Genomic DNA, 5,366 nt, shown 5'->3' with positions numbered 1-5,366 from the left:
TATATATATATATATATATATATATATATATATATATGTATGTATGTATGTATGTATGTATGTATATGTACACACACATACACATACATATAAACACACATATAAACACACATACACACACACACACACACCTATTTCCAACATCCAGAACTGTTACAAATTATGGTTTTAAAGCTACGTGCAGTTCGGTCTAGGCTGGGGCAATGATCATGCAGAGCAAGTATTTAAAGTCAGATACAGAATTTTTATTTGCTCGAGCGAGGTGCTTCTGGAGAGGGACTGAAGAAGGATGTCGAACTCTAAGCTTCTTAGCGACAGCGCTGCGCTCATCCTCTGAGAACGACTTTACAGCTAGTTTCATATCTTATTAGTAACCCTTTACACGGCACTTCTCTTTTCACTCGTCTAGTATGTGCTGTGTCTATTTCTATGAAGTGAAGTTAAACGTAAAAAGAAATAGCCTTTTAGCATTACAAAGCCTTGCTTTTAGCTCTACAAGATTCGTATACAACAGTCCCCCCTTTTCTTTTGCTCTTCAGAGAGTTATACGGGAACAGAGGAATAACTACAGCCACGGACCACGTTCATAATAGTCTTACAACACATGCAACTACATTGTAGGGAAACAGCACAACAAAAATTACTATCACAAGGATAAAAACACACAAGGCTCTCTGCGCTATGAGGCTGAAGTCGGGGAGCTAGGAAGTCACCTAAGTTTATAACGAACTAGAGTCTGAATCTTTAGTTTGTTCAAAGGTTGTTTAGGCTCGCTGAATGGTGTCACTGTGGGCGTGAAGAGACTCACTTTTGTCTGGAATTTAGGTGTCGCATTCAGTCTTTATTACTAGTAGGTACTTCTCTGGTCTGTCAAAAGGTAGTCGAGTGCCATACAGTTCTGTGAAGTAACTTGGTGGAGTGAGTATAATTTGAGAGAGATATCTTTCAAGGCTTTAACAGACTCATTAACAAATGCTTGTAAGAAAAGAGTTACACTATTGATGGCTTGTAAAGCTTTAGCTGCTCCATACTATGGAAAAGCTGAAAAAAAATGGCCTTTTAGCATTACAAAGCCTTGCTTTTAGCTCTACAAAATTCATATACAACAAAATGAATAGCCTTGTCTATAAATATCCAAGGGCCATATAACTCGACCTAGGCCAGTATCCAGTCTCCCAGACCTGTAGACCTGGGAGCTGAGATACTCCTCATATCCGGGCAGGCATCCTACGTGCAAGTCCCAGGCCTGGAGGTCTGGGAGTTCAGATGCCTCCAGTCATGCTCGATCTAAGCCAAACGTCGATAAACCTAAAGCGCGCATTTATTTTCTTCCCCCGAGTCCAAATCGCAGTTGCTTCATTTCTGGCAGAACAAACTCTCTGGGAGATCTCAAATGGCAGTGAGCTTTTGCTCATGCTTCACACACGCGTGACAGCTGAGGCTTCTCTGGCACCTGGACTGATCGTGTCTGAGCTGGCTGGATTTTCGGCGGTGCCCGCGTCGCTGCACGGGCTTTGCAGAGCCTCGCAGGCGTTCTCAGCGGCGAGGGGAGCAGCTGGGAGCCTTTCCCAGCACCTGCGAGCAGCGAGGTGAAGTCAGCGGGGCGGTTTCGAGAGCGACTGCTCCGACCAGAATCCCACTTGCACAGGCCGGAGTTCCCTCTGACACTAGGGTCTATCCCAAACCCGAATTCCTCCGTGGTTTCTTCCCTGAGTTAGCGGCAGGCCAACTCTGAATGGCTTTCATGAAAGCAAAGCCCCCTTTGTCTGCCTGGCACGGCCCCTTCTCTGCAACAAGCAGGTCTTTCTTTTGCGGCCGGCTGCCCCCCTCACTCCCCTTCCAGCTGAAAGGCTGAGCTTTTGATAAATGAGAGGAGCTGCTCCGGGTCTTAGAGCAGAGGCAGATGCAGTGGGGCCCACCTATTGGAAGAAAATAGTGGCTGTTCCCCTTCCAAATTGCCCTGCCTCGGGGAAGAGCTCGGCCCGCTGTACGTCCCCCTCCAGCAATTTACAATACAGGAGCAGACGGCGCTATATAAACCAGGAGTGTCAACCATGGGCCAAAACCCGGCCCCGGCCCCTCGATGGGCTCTCGCAGTGCACCGGGCGGTTTCAGCTGGCGCTGATCTCAGCTTTCATTACAGAGGAGGGAACTGGCTTCCTCACCCCCACGGCCTTCCAGTTGTGAGCCGGCACCTTGCAGCGCAGACGGCCCAAAACATCTCACTGTCTCCCCAAGGACCGCGTGGGGCAGTGTATTGACACCATTTTACTTTTCACTACGGTAATAAATGCACCAAAAATAGGAGTACTGAGATGGCTACGGCAAAAAGTTCCCATTAAACACAGTGAGGGGCAAACCTTTCAAAATATCTTATAGCTACTAATAGTACTATTACTACCACTATTATTACTGATATACAATACAATACACAATACACAACAATACAATACACAGCAACACAGTAATGTTGCATGTCATATCACAGACTCATAGACTCATGATAGATTCATGAATCCATGAATAATGTTGCATCGCATATCATGTCATTATGTTGTATGTCATATTGTATCATATATTACTGTATATGAAACAACTAACTATAGTAGTGTTAGAGTGCAGTTGTAGCCATGATGGTCCAGAAATTATGTGAGAAGCAAGGATCTGTCGGGGAGGGATATCTTTTTTTGGACTAACTGCATGGCTGGAATAAATATACCGTTGGCGATCCCTCACACGGGTCAAGTAAAGGGTCGTGGATGGGTCTGCTGATGGCTAAGAGGGCCAATTCTAGAGCCGCAGACTCTCTGGCAGATGCCACAGCTGATGGTTTAAGGGAGGGTCGAACCACAGATTTCTCGGTCTTGTTTCTTTTCCGTCCATTTGCCCTTTTTCTGCCTCAAAGTAAGAATAAATAAAGGGGAAAATGTAGCTAAGCTTTCAAATGTATTTATTAGGATTCTATTTATGCACATAATTTATAACTTATAATGACAAGAATCTGTTATATAATCATGTTTATTTTTATAGTTCATTATAATTATAACAATGCTTCTTTTCATTTGCATTGCTGCAGGAGCTCGGAGCACCGGTCCTGGACCACGAGCTCTCAGAGCCAGGGTGGTCCCAGCTGTGACCGCACCGTGAGGCTAGAGAGAGGCAGAGAGAAGACCATGAGGAGACAGTGGTGCTCAGCATGGGAGGTGGGGGTCTCAGAGCACCAGGGGCCAAGATTTTGCTGAGTTTTTTGTAGGCATCGCAGCAGAAGAAAGTTCAAAAGCAGGAGAACCTTTAAATGAGGTACCTACGCTCCTTCTCAGCATGGAGAAAGCATGAAGATTAAGACACTTATTTGACACAACTAAATGACAAATGAATGGGCTGATTGGAGATGGGAGTTGTCAAGTTGATAGTCAAAGGGAGAGGATGGGTCAGGTGAACTGAGGCGATAAAGGGCTGCAAAAGGCAAGCCAAGCTGCCTCCGTTTGCTGCGATAGAGAAGGCAGTGCCAGTGGAGTGATGCCAAGAGCTGGATGACAAGGTCCACGCGATGGGCAGGGGAACTGATCCTTGCAGCAGAGGTCCGGGTGGATAGGAGTGGGGCCAGCTTGCAGGTGTTTAGGGCCACGGATGTAATCAAGATGTAGCATGACCTGCAAGGAAGCTGTAGCTGTGCTGACAGGGATGAAAGGCCATGCCTTAGCGATGGGATGCAGGAAGAATTGGCAAGGCTTAAATGATGCCCGGAGGGGCGGACCAGAAAAGGAGGCCCGAGTCGCAGTGTGGGGCATGAGGTACACGGGGTAGCAATGCTGTCCACAGTGCTGGAGAGAAGAGGTAGCAGGGCGGGGGTACGGGGAGGCCACGCTGAACCGGAGCTGATGACTAGACGCCAACCAGGACAGGTCAGCGGGACAGGCCAAAACTTCAGCATGAACCACAGTCGGCAGGGGTGGAGCGGAGAGGCAGATCTGTCAGTGAAACATGGAGCATGGCTAGATAGCTTCTCCCCACTCTCTGCCTGCCTCTGTTTGCTGCTTCTCCCAAGCTGGGGCAGGGAGCTGAGCAGGAATGCGTTTGCAAGAGGGGTTTATCTGCTGCTGGGAAAGCACCAACTCCTGACTGAGCGCTGCCTCCCAGCACCTAAGACTTTCCTTCTGCCTGGTGCTGCATCCCTGGGGGAGCTACTAGCCATCAAGTGACATCCAACTGCATTTCCCAGGGCTTCGGGTGCATCAGGCGAGGAGGAGGAGGAGGAGGAGGAGGAGGAGGAGATGCACCCAGCTGCTGAGGCTGCAGGCCCCTTTCAGCCTGAGCTGCATCGCTCTGCCTGGGCTGAGGACGGCCGGCGATTCATCACGCACCGCGAGCCCGAGCCTTCAGCTTTCCCAGGAAAAATAATTGCAGCTCCCTGTACTGACTGATGCCAGAGTGCCTGCCAGCTGCTCCCGGGGGCTCTGCCCAATTCCCCCGCTTCCCACGGGCCTGTTGACACAGCCGGCCAGTAGCCGGAGCTGGCGGCGAGCCCGGCCAATTGCCGGGGCTATCGTCACCGCAGCTGCCACGAGGGTTAGCTCAGCACAGTCGGATCCTGGAGCTGCTCAGCCAGGCGTGCGGCCGGCTTCGGCGCTGGGCGCTCCCCGTCTCCAGGGGTCCCGGTGCTGGGACTTGGAGCGGCAGCCGGGAGGAGAATTAATCTGCCTCTTGGGAGCAAAGGGGCACCTAATTCAGCCATCTGTCCCCTGCGAGATGACGCAGTTGAGGATTGTCCTGGCTTCTCCGGGCTCTTCTGCCATTACAGCCGTGCCACCAAAGGGCTGCGGGCGCAGCGCGGCGTGACGCAAGGTGCCAGGCGTGGAGGAGAGTCCCAGCCTGTCCCATGCATATGACACCGAGAACATGTCTCCCCACCTCCAGACGTGCGTGCGCGTCTGCTGTGCATTAGCGTGTCTGCGGATTCACATGTCTCTCTCCTGGGCTCGGTAAGGTTGTTTTGTTTCTTGATCCCCCCCTCCTGCTCATGCAAAATAATATGTCAGTGTAACCCACCCAGGAGACTGTATCAGGGGCATGTCTGTGCTGATATGCAGGGGAGAACGGATCATTGCAGCTACCTGGCTCTTTTGTTCAAGCTGCGGCAGGCTGAAGATTGTGGGTTCAGTCTGCTCCGCGCTGGCCTGGACACCCACGGGGGGATGAGGGGCTGGGCAGCAGGAGGAGCTGAGGGCTATCCTGGACCACAGACCGGATGCTTTCATTATATAAAAAGCCCGTGCACACTGTGCTGTAGTAATGGGGGCTGGACCGAGCCCCAAGGAGAAGACAAAAATGGTTAGAAATCTGAGAAACGGGATTTATGGGGCAAG

The sequence above is a fragment of the Crocodylus porosus genome, unplaced genomic scaffold (genome assembly GCF_001723895.1).
Source record: "Crocodylus porosus isolate Cpor-Errol unplaced genomic scaffold, CroPor_comp1, whole genome shotgun sequence".
NCBI lineage: Eukaryota > Metazoa > Chordata > Crocodylia > Crocodylidae > Crocodylus > Crocodylus porosus.
The sequence above is the reverse complement of the archived record's forward strand: the minus strand, read 5'-3'. Positions refer to the sequence as shown.